This window comes from Podarcis bocagei, assembly GCF_964188305.1.
Source record: "Podarcis bocagei genome assembly, chromosome: 4".
NCBI classification, from domain to species: domain Eukaryota; kingdom Metazoa; phylum Chordata; class Lepidosauria; order Squamata; family Lacertidae; genus Podarcis; species Podarcis bocagei.
This window is the reverse complement of record NC_138128.1, coordinates 28,444,994-28,457,056: the sequence shown is the minus strand read 5'-3', so window position 1 is coordinate 28,457,056 and position 12,063 is coordinate 28,444,994. Positions and strand designations below refer to the sequence as shown.

The 12,063-nt window shown below is 43.6% G+C and overlaps 1 long non-coding RNA gene across 1 annotated transcript in view; it reads left to right on the top strand.

The window, feature by feature from the left end:
- Positions 1–11,009, top strand: part of LOC308585246 — a 37,489-nt gene extending 26,480 nt beyond the window's left edge. The window contains exon 3 of the long non-coding RNA XR_014007193.1: positions 10,877–11,009. This is a non-coding gene — a long non-coding RNA (uncharacterized lncRNA). The remainder of the gene's footprint in view (positions 1–10,876) is intronic.
- The last annotated feature ends 1,054 nt before the right edge of the window (positions 11,010–12,063 follow it).

Here is a 12,063-nt window from a genome sequence, read left to right as displayed (position 1 = left end):
CAAGGGACCTATATATACCTATGCACGTGACACGGAGCTTCCTCTTTCGGTGCGTGCATCGGAACACCTGCCCACCTCTCCCTATATCTAGGGCTTGTGTGCTTGTCCTTGCTATGCCGCCGTGTGTTGTCTGTCATTGGGACAGGGGCACGGCAGGAATTTCCCCCACTTGGCTGATTGGCTGGTACAATTTGGGTTTCACCTGCTGCGTAGCAAATTGTCACAACTTGTAAGGTTGTGGATAGGCTCTGGTTCAGGTGATAGGGATGGGAGAACGCTCTCGCCATCCCTATGTGAAGGGTATTCCATTAAAGGAATCCAGGGACCCTGGGTCAGTGCTACCTGCAACGGTGCAAGGAGCTAGTTGAACCAGAGCCTATGCAACCATTCACCTGCTGTAATCAATAAACTTGTGGCCTAAATTCTGCAAAAAACCAAACCAAAATTTGAGTCTTGTCTGAATTTATTTCGGGGGGAGGTTTAAAGGTCTCAACACGCAACTCAGAGTCTCCTCTGCAGTTCAGCCCTCACCAATTCCATACTGCAGGAGCCAGCAGTTACAGAATAGAGCAGTGGCCCTTTAAAAGAACAGTTTGCTCTGCAGAAGAACAGGCTAATAGGAGATTCAGACTAGAGAACCTTCAGAAGAAAAAGAAGAAAAAGAGGAAGAAGAGTTTGGATTTGATATCCCGCTTTATCACTACCTGAAGGAGTCTCAAGGCGGCTAACATTCTCCTTTCCCTTCCTCCCCCACAACAAACACTCTGTGAGGTGAGGTGAGTGAGGCTGAGAGACTTCAGAGAAGTGTGACTAGCCCAAGGTCACCCAGCAGCTGCATGTGGAGGAGCGGGGAAGCGAACCCGGTTCACCAGATTACGAGTCTACCACTCTTAACCACTACACCACACTGGCTCTCAGGTGCTGCTGAGGCAGCAGCTCTCCTGAATAGTTTCTAGGAGAAAAGAGTATCTGTCTTTCCCAGGGATACATTTTTTAAAAAAATTGCCTGTTAAATGCAAGAGAGAATAAGCTGGAGCCTAGAAAGCTGCCATCTGGGCATGCATGTATACTGCTTGTCTTTTTCCAGTACAGGCCCTTGACAACTTGTTATGGATAATTGCCCCACCCTCTCTCTCCCACTCTCCCTTTCTCGCTCCCTCCCTCCCTGTCTCTTTTTCATACTGCAAAACTCTGGCAAAGGCCAGTGGACCCTGGCGGGAGCACTGCTTTTGTTGTTTTGCTGATAAACTAAAGGATAAATAATTCATTTTCCTCCCAGCAGCAACAAAGATGCTCTTTATTTAATGTTTATCCGGCAGACTTCAAGCATGCTGCTGGTTCTAGGCTGCCAGCTTCCCTGTTCAGCTCAAGCATTGCCGGAGGCAACTGTTCCCTATAAGAGCTTGAAACTGACAAGCTTTTTACTTTCTGCTGTTCAATTGCTGGGAATATTGTTCCTATGTGGAATTCGCCCTCTTCAGCTTCAGCAAGAGGTCCTCCCAAAACATTGCTGCCATGCTGAGCAGCAAGAGATTTGCAAAGGAAGAAATGCACCATAGAAAATAATTCAGATATTCTGAATGTCATATCCTACCTTGGGTGGGGGAGGCAGGGAGGGAGCAAGTCCAGGTCTGGCCAGAGGGAGCCTGAAAATGGCGCTGGCTCCAGTCCCAGCAGACTATTTATTCATCTATCCTAAATATTTATCACCCACTTGTTGTGGAAAGATTGACTGATGCATGATAGTTGTGGCCCAGTTCTGCAATCGGTCACTTGAATCCTGTTGTTTGGGCATCTTTCTTTTGCCTCCTGCACACTTCCCTAAATTGTAATTGACTTTTGGATGGTGGGTTGCTCTGGATTGGCAGTTTGGCATTGATTGGCACCTAGTGCAGGCAGATAGGAGGACTTTGAGAAATGATAATGGTAAACACTCTGAGACGTCATTGTGTGAAGAGCTCTTCTCTAAGCATGTTCCAGTGCCAGCAGGCTTGATTCTCTTATGGTCTCACCCATACACTCTGCGGCACTCAGGATAGAGAGGGGTGGAGTGCAAAGGCTGGTTACCCAGAGCCACTGCTCTCCTAACCAGGAGTGGTGATGGAGTTCACCTGGGGGGGGGGGAGTTTTGCCCAGGGTGCAGAAGGAATAACTTCTTGACTATGGCCCTGGGACAGCCAGATATATCTATGAGAGATATACAGTACATGGGTCTCTTGCAGGGCCAGATTTAGGTTTGATGAGGCCCTAAGCTACTGAAGGCAATGGGGCCCTTTATATGTCCAGCTGTCCTTTGTCAACAACAAATTGTTGCTGTTTTTTGTGTTGAATATATGCTACATGGTAATTTATGGACCTTTGTTGTTGTTTAGTCGTGTCAGACTCTTCGTGACCCCATGGACCAGAGCACGCCAGGCACTCCTCTCTTCTACTGCGTCCCGCAGTTTGGTCAAACTCATGTTAGTAGCATGGACCTAATAGGTATCTAAAGCCATTTGCACATAACAAAATATGTATTTTATCAAAGTAATTGTTGGACTGAAATACAATTAAGAAGAAGTATATTAATAGTGAAAAACAATTAAGAAGAAGTATATTAATAGCGAAATAATTATTAAGCTCTAACTGTATGTAGGTTTTATTTTATTTGCTTTTTATCTTATATTTTGGAAATGTACATCCAGTTTTTTCCCTTTATTTTTTTGGGGGCCCCCCCCAAAGAGTGGGGCCCTAAGCTATAGCTTGTTTAGCTTATAGGTAAATCCGGCACTGGGGTTCTCTTCTTGTTATTAAGGCTGATTTGCACCTGCAGTGATATGAGTAGTACACAGCTGAGGGCAACCAGAGAAAAGAAAGAGGCATATGCCAACACCTTTTTGTATGTGTTGTTGTGCCCCTCATCTCTTGAAAATAGATCGCTCTGAGTGTTGGGATGGGGGACATGCTTATGGACTTAAAACAATATTTCTCTTATCTCTTTTGAATAGTGGAATCATTTCTACATATTAGCCAGAAGTCAGTGAGACAGAACGTATGACTCCTGCACTCCAAGTTAGCTAATTGCTGCATCCTTGTTGGCTTCACACACTCTGAAATAATGAATCCCCCCCCACTCTTAAATAATGGATTTTTTCCCCCATGTCTCACAGTAGAATGGGGGAGTTGATAAAATATGAATGTAATTTGTTTTCTTGCTGCTTGTTACTTTTACAGCCATCCTTTCCACCACCCCTACCTGAGTTGTTGACTTTTCCTCCAACTTTGCAGCGGTTCAGAGTACATTAATATTTTAAATATATATATCCTTGCAAGTGGTGGTTCAGATCGAGCATATTTTGTGCTAGGAAAGCTCAAGTTTAAGCCCTGCTGTGAAGCAGCAACAAGGCATTAAATATTAAAAACCAACCAAAATATTACTTTTGTAAGATGCTAAATGGTTGCTTCACAAACAAAAAAGAGGAAAAAAGTTCACTTGCTTACAACAGCTTGAGAGCCTTTTTACTTAATTCTGTTAAAGATCAGTACTGAAAGAAGTACAATTTTTGCTTTCCATTTTTCTGTGAGGTTGCATCATTTATCACAAGGCAGTTGAGATCGGCTGTACTAAAATCCCATTGATATGGTTGCTTCCAGGCTCAATTTCTTTTGGTGTATCAGCACAATGCAGAATTGACAAACACTTTGCATGCAATGTGTACCATAATTGCTAAACATCTAACATAAAAAAATGCAAATTGTGTCTGATAACGGTTGCAGTGTATCCATGTGTCCTATGTTGCAGAGGGCAATCTTCCATTTGAAACCTTCTTCCAGCTGAAGGGCTTCATGGTCCAAGTCAGTTTAATGATCAACATCCATGTAAGGAGAGAGAGAAGAGGACTTGAAGTTGCCCATCAATGGTCAGCAGCTGGACATGAAATTGTGTAAGCACCCAGGTCACCTAGTCACAGCTTTCTCCACTATGGTGAGGTGTATTGTATACCTACGTAAATTATAGTTGGTAGATGAGAGGTCTGAGAATATTAGATAGTCGTGGGAAACATACTTTGTGGTTTCCCAATAAACACCTAAGCTCCACCCCTTCCTCCTGCTGTCTCTCCCTCTCCCTTTCCTTCTGCACAATGCAGCCATGAAGCCTCCTCTCATGATATCGACTTAGGGTAAGAATGGGAAGTCAGCTCTGTCATTTGGACGGACAGGGAAGGATATGCTACATATCTTGAGAGTGGTAATTGAAATTGATGAATTGGCCTTCCCATTCACCCAAATGTGAAGCTATTTGTCCTCAAGAGATTAATGAATCAGCTCACCTTTCCTCATATTACTATTTTTTTGGGGGAGGGGGGCTCTCTCTGCATAGCCAGTTCTGTTGTGCAATGAACATGAGCTAGTATCCTATTTTTACCAACCTCATGTAGGAAGTGGTTCTCAGTGGCAGTTTTGGTATATGGAAAAGTACACTGGAAAGAAAGAGTAAGGATTGTGAGGCTGTATTCTGTATCTACCTATGACCTTCAAGTTTCCCTTTTGGGAATAGTTCCACTGAATGCTACAGTAAATTGAGAAATGGAGCCTATGTATTGGGGTTGCATAGCTTCCTCTGGTTGTTACTATTGCATCTGTATGCATACATGGTGGGATGTTTAAAAGTTTAGAAATAAGAAATACATGCTACATACTGATGGTGATTTTTGTGAAGATGAGCAATGGGTAGTGGCAGAAGTTCTTCTCTGTTTATTTTTTTTGGAGAAGATGCATTTGCCCAGTGCCGTTGCATCATTCAGTTTCTTTACCTTGAAGGAGGTTCACCTTTTATGCCCAATGAATAATTTAATGCTTAAATGACTCCCAATCCCCAATATTTACTGATCTGCTTAAATTAATTGGCTACGCCAATGCTTTTAAGGAGAAAAATATTTTAAGATCTCAGAGGCATATTTCTGAACTTGGAACTGAGATTCAATTTGCTTTTGCAAGTTTCATTCCCACAAGCATAAATAGCTCAGAATAGTGACTAGATAAATAAATGACCTTTTTTGTATCTTCCTATTTGCAGGATTCAAGGTAACATAGTTCAAATAAAGTTGACAATATTTATTTGTTTTCATCTCAACTTCGTAAAATATGATTAGGGATACAGCCTGGTGAATCAGATTTGGTTGCATCTGAAGAAAGCATAGGTGCGTCGACTATGCAAAATCTCCCCTTGCCTAAGAGCAAAACGTTTCCTAATGGAGAATTTTTAGGCAAGTTCTAGCTCCAGTTTTTTGGGTGTTATAATAATTAGAATATCAGAACTGTATGGTGCACTTTAAGCAGTAAAGGGTAATAATTGCTACTCCACATGGCTGGCTGTGTACTCACTTGTCTTCTGTTGGTGGGTCAGAACCCAGTACTGGTTTGTGGACTCAGCTAAGGTGGGTCACAACAGCAGCACTACCAACATAAAAATATACGGTAAAATAGATGGGTCCCAAATTAATGTTTGGGTTAAAAGGTGGTTCCAGGTCTGAAAAAGTTGGTTTAGATCATATAATGGTGCGGGTGGAGTGTTTCTAATTATGATCATCCTGGTATCCTGTGAACAAATCAAGGCACTACCTTAATTCAGGCAAGAGACAGAGGTTGCTATACAGACCTCTCACTATTGTGGCAGGTAAGAACCACTATCATTTGAACCAGGCAAAGGCACTCAAGGAGGGAGTAGGGCGGGTCTACTGAGGGGCACATAAAGGATGTAACTTGGAGAAGGAGCCAGACAGAGAGACCCGGAGAGCTGGATTTGCCCTCCAGGTCTGAGATTCTGTTCTCCTTGGATGAATAGTGTTTGTCCAGGATATATAGAAAGGTATTTTACACCACTGGCTTCCTGATCCTCCAAAATCAGGAGTGGGGATCCTCAGGCCAAATGCAGCCTTCAAGGCTTCTAAGTTTGGCCCTCAGAATTTTCCCCAGGTCAGGTGTATCATTGGACCTCTCTCATGTCCTCAGTGTTTTGCCTTGATGCATCCTTGAACTCTGAAATCGCCTTTTGTTTGACTGGAAGGAGGATAGAGAGAGGTGTACAAAAGGTAATGTTTACTCACTTTGTCTTTGACCCCACACACCACTAGCATGTGGCTCATGGAAGGAATGCAGCCCTCATGCTGAAAAGGGTTCCCCACCCCTTGTTTTAACTGGAATTGCAAGGAATCGAACCTGCAAGCAGCTCTACCATGAAGCTATGGCCCCTCCCACATTTATTTCTATATTCCAAGCTTCAGGTGCAGCTGGCTTTGGGGCTAGGATGGAAAATATGAGAACTTTGAAGGAACTTACCACATGAAAATGGTGTTTAGGGAAAGCAGCAAGAGGCCATTACTGTGAAGTGCTGGAACTGTGGGAACCAAGGTCATACTCAGAGGTTTTGTCCAAAGACTGGAAATAAACAAAGGAAAAAGCCTGCAGATGGCCCGAAGCAGAAGGGGGGTGGAAAGCCCAAGCCAGGGAAAAACAAGGCTTTGTTTGCTGGCACAGCTTCACCAAAGGCTGAAGGCACGTCTGATGGCCAGGAGCAGGGGGGCAGGCTGCAAAAGCCCACGCCGGTGGAAAACAAGGGTTTGCTTGCTGTAAAGACTGCTCCAAAAGCCAAAAGCAGAGTGGCACAGCGGAAGCGTCCTGGGCCCATAACCTGTTGTTGGGATACTGCCAGGGAGATAAAGTCCATCATGGCCCCAAGCCGGCTGCCGGACAATCCATCGATCTCCCGTAGCGATTAGCGACACGAGTTTCCTGAAAATATCTTGCCACATTCCAGGGCTCGTGCACACTCTTTATCAGCAGCAGCAGCAGCAGCTAGAAGTCGCACCCAGGTGAGCATTATCTACAGACTTTATTTAGCGTTGATCAGAGCAAAGAAAGACATGACTGTTCTGCGTCAGTGTCTCCGACAGAGTGAGAAACGAAAGCAATAGCTGGCAAGGTATTTTCAGGAAACTCGTGTCGCTAATCGCTACGGGAGATCGATGGATTGTCCGGCAGCCGGCTTGGGGCCATGATGGACTTTATCTCCCTGGCAGTATCCCAACAATTACACCCAAACACCACCTTGCCTGTTTTGTGCCACTGAGCATCTACCTCCCTCGGCCTATAGAGCAAGATGAGCGCGCAACTCCAGAGCCATTGGGGACTGCACTTAACGATCAGGGGTACCTTTACCTTTTTATGTATTAGGTAAGCTTGTAGATGGGACACAGGTGGCGCTGTTGGTTAAACCACAGAGCCTAAGGACTTGCCGATCAGAAGGTCGGTGGTTCGAATCCCCGCGATGGGGTGAGCTCCCGTTGCTCGGTCCCTGCTCCTGCCAACACAGCAGTTCAAAAGCACATCAACGTGCAAGTAGATAAATAGGTACTGCTCTGGCGGGAAGGTAAATGGTGTTTCTGTGTGCTGCTCTGGTTCGCCAGGAGCGGCTTAGTCATGCTCGCCACATGACCCGGAAGCTGTACCCTCCCTCGGCCGGTAAAGTGAGATGAGCGCCACAACCCCAGAGTCGGTCACGCCTGGACCTAATGGTCAGGGGTCCCTTTACCTTAAGCATGTAGATGGCGCAGATCCCTTTGTTTTCAACAAAGGGGATCAATAACATTTGTCAATAACATTGCTCAAGCTGTCCTGAGACCTGGAATGAAAATTGTTAAGTAGACATAAGTAACCATGGCAAGTGATCTTAAACCACCCTGCCCATTTTGGCATCAAACATGCCCAACTGCCAGCACTTCAGCCTTGCTGAGAATCCCCACATGAAATATGAATAGCATGCTTTCAGCTAGACCAGCGGCATGTCTCTTGCTGGAAGTAGAGAAGACTCTTGTCTTATGAGCATCCCCCTGCAGGTCCTCATCATCTCTGATTCTCCTCACGTTTGCTGATTTAACCACTATTCTCTTTCATCAAGGGGTGGGGGGTGGGAAAACAAGAAGCGGGTCCTTATGTTACATTAGCTTTTAGGACACAGCCTCCAGGGAATTAAAGCTAAGTTACCATGGGAACTCAAGTTAAGACGATGCATTATCAGCATCCCCCACTCCCCAAGTTGTCAGACGTTAATGCTACACTGTACTGTGCTGGAGTCTGTATGGAAAGCTACCCACAATACTCAACAATTCAGTGCTGTTCCAGTCCCAACCTATTTCTGTACTGAAGTCATCTCAACCTGTTACTACTATACAAGTGCTTCAGTCTTACCATTTTTATTGTAGTTTTTGAAATGATGTTTGTATTTTTGTAAGCTGCTTAGAGTATAATTCCTTATATCATGGTCGGGCAAACTTCAAACTTGTGGGATCTCCTCTGCTTTTTACTGGAACTTTGATGTGTACAACTGGAACCAAGTACAAAATAGTAGCTTGGTTGTATTGGTCATTTAAGAAATGGGGGACCTCTGATCATATGTGTTTAGTACCAGAACTGAGCTCACAGCCCTTTAAGAGAAAAATCCTTCCCACAAGCCTACTTAATTTCTGATGCCAAATTTAGAGGTGGGGTGGAAATTTGGTGTGGGAGCTTTTTCATTGTGGCTACAGTTAAACAAGTCGGGGTTTTTTTGGTGGGGGGTGCATGTTTAAAAACCTTGCTGGATCACTACAAATCACCCAAAGATCTTCCTTCTGCCTAACTCTGCCATATAGAAAAATGGGATATAAATGAACACCACCATCACACTTATGTAACAGCACTTGCATGCTGCCCTGCAATATGATATCCTCAACCTGATTACATCCATAAACCCATTTTTGTTCCATGTGTGCTATTCCATGGTATCTCCCCTCTAATATATTGAGGGCATCTGTTGAAACCTAAATTCAATAAAGGCCTTACATAATTGTGGAAAAGTCAGTGTCTCAAGGTAGTGAGGCCTTGAGTAGTTGTCCTTAAGTTGGAGATACCAAAAAGAGTAATGGCAATGATAATGGATGCTCTGTCTTGGTTAGCATCATGGTCAAAGATCCAGTTTCTAAGGGATAAATATTCCTCCATTTTGATATCATAAGCACTAAACTTACTTTTGTGACCAACCTCCTCGTTCTGATTCATTTTTGCGGGGAAGCTGGGGATGTTAAATGATGTTGCATCAAGCAAATGTTAACCCACAAGTTTCAGGTTGTATTTTTTCAACTCTTTCCCCATTACAAAAATCTTGATATTGGAGGGAAGTGGGATTGCAGGGCAAGAGCTCAGAATCAACTTTAAGTGCCCAAATTGAATTTGTTGGTATGTGATTGAAAATATTTCTTTGAGGCAGGAAAATATTTATTTGAGGCACTTGAACAGAAAGAACAGCTATGACGATGTAATATATTTATCCAAGTGTTTGCTGTAGCTAAACAATTTCTCTGCTCTGAATGACCTCTGAGTTGGACAAGTAGTGTCTTCGATTAGGGTACATGCATTCTTATCCATAATACATCTCAACATGAAAGGTACAAAATGACGTTTGTCCAGTGTCTCATTATGCATGCTCTTGTTACTGACAAGGTTACTCCAGAATGTTTTCTTTGAATTCTAATTTTGTTGTCTGCCGCTAACACTGTCTTGGAGCTCATGGCGTTTGCCACCTGCTGAGGGCTAAGGAAAATGTTACCCAGGAGATGTGCAAACAGCCTCTTGACATTGTTATTTCAAGTAATGGAAAAGTAATTGCAGGAAGCTTCCAGTTGGGCAGGAAGTATGGGCTACTTAACCCTTTCTCTTCCAGAGGTTTCCCTACTAAAACTTTATCCTCTTTTCAGTCGCCTTTCCATCTACAGTGGGGGGCGGGGTGGTGGAAGCTGCTACCTGTGTCTTTTCAACCAACCACTGCAACTGGGCAGGGACTTTGAGTAGGAAAACATCTAGAGAGGAAGGTGTTAAGCAGCTGCTCCTCTACCATCCTCACTCCTTTTCTCCAGATCGATTGGCAAACTCTATTGCCTGACACTGATGTGACGAAAGAAAGCCCTTCTTCACAATGTGCATAGTTAAACGATGGAATTTGCTTCCGCAGGAGGCAATGGTGACCACCAACTTGGATGGCTTTAAAAGAGGGTTGGCTATATTCATGGAGGTACTAGCCATGATGTCTGTGTTGGGATGTTCCATTCCACCTTAAGGAACAGGCATGATTGTTGTGTGTCACATGTCTGTTTACACTCCAGCTCAGTATGCTGGGAACTTCCGTTTGTGTATAGCTTTCTGTTTTGCTTTGGACACGAAGGAGATCAGACATGTTTCCTTTTGTCCTGATCTACGCTGAATAAACCTGCTTGTAAATATGCTTAAACAGCCTCTCGTGCCACTTCTGTTGGCACAGCGTTTGATCTGCTGGATAGAGTGCTCAGTCTTCTAAAGCCTGGGGCCACAGATTTATGCTGCACCAAGGACCGGAGTTTGCCCGGCACACCGGCCGGTGGGCTGGAGCCAGCTGGGGGCCTGCCAGTTGCCCCCGTTTCCTTGGGTGCTGTGCTCTACCTCCATGGTTGGAGGCTGTGTGCTTTTGAATACCAGTTTCTGGAAACTGCAGGAGGTGAGAGTGCTGATGTGCTTGGGTCCTGCTTGCTGACTTTCCACGGGTGTCTGGCTGGCCAATGACAGAACAGGATGATGGGCTAGAGGGGCCCTTGGCTTGATCCATCATGCTCTCCATAACTCCTGCTTGCCCATCATCTTTTCCTTGACCCTTTAAACTGAAAATACCCAGGATTGAACCTGAGACCTTGTCTTTGCAAAGCACGTGTTCTACTTCTGAGTGGCAGTCCTTCTTCAGCTTTATCTGTAGGATCGCATTGATTCAGGAGTTGTAATTATTTACAGAAACTACTAAAACCACTTACTGAAGTAGAAAATATTTCTACCCTAGGAACTGCATACACCACAGACGCTGCAGTCGGAGACAATCTGACAAGGGGACTTTATCTCGATCCCATTTATGGTCCCTTAATCATTGGGACTTGCTTCAAGAATTATATGGAGAAGCGTGATCAAACTTTAATGGTGAGCTTAAACCACTCATGCATTTTTCAGGCTGTGTTTTTTTGTGTGTCTTTATATTGTTTTTATTTGGTATCTGCCCTTCTCAAACAGAACTGTATAAAGGTAAATAGCTGATTGATTAAACGCGCCCCCAAGTGACACATTTGACAATACAGCTCAACTATTCATGTAAGGCAACGGCTTTAGTAATAATAATAAACATACTTTCCAGACAAGTTGTATTGATTTTCTACTTATTACACTGGCACCAAGAAGTGTTTTGATAGTGTCTGTATGTTGGCCTTCCGCTAATAGCTCATTAAATTGGAAAGGTGTTTTCATTGACTTAGTATCTGTTGTGGCTGTGTTTTTAGCAGTAAAAAGTCCACCTGATCTGTACCTTATTCACTCAGCTTCTCTACAATCTCCTTTTCCTCCTTTAATGAAGATGTTGTAGGCATTTTTCCTACCCTACAATCCATGGCAGATGGAAAGGGGCATTAACCCTTTCAATTGTGCTGTAAATAGCAACTGTAGGTGTGATTTCTGCATTGCAGAGGGTTGGGCCAGATGTACTTTGAATCCTTTCCAACTCTACAATTCTGTGATATTGAACCCCTCACCCACAAGCTTCCTTCACAGAGACAATAGTGGTTTATTCAGATGAGGATAAAGAAGGTTCACACTATCTTAAAAATAGATTGCTCCTTAGTAAAAAAAATAAAAAAATCTTAGAACATCTGAGGTATGTTCAGTAAGTTAAGTAAGTATGTTCAGTAAGTTCAGTAAGATAAGTTAAGAACCACACCATCTTAAAATAGATTTTGCCTTAGTCACACACTCTAAGTCTTAGAAATCAGCAAACATTCCTACAGTGCAGGCATTCGTGTGGGAATGTTTATGTTTGCTAAATGCAAAAGAAGAAGAAGTAATGAGCAATCAAATATGTCCCTGTGTGAGAAATGTTTGCACAGCCGTAGTGAAATATTTGGGATGCTCATCTTTTTATGTTTATGGAAGTTTTGGTTTACTAAAGAAAGGCTAAAGAAAACTTCGGAAGATTGGAGTCCTGTG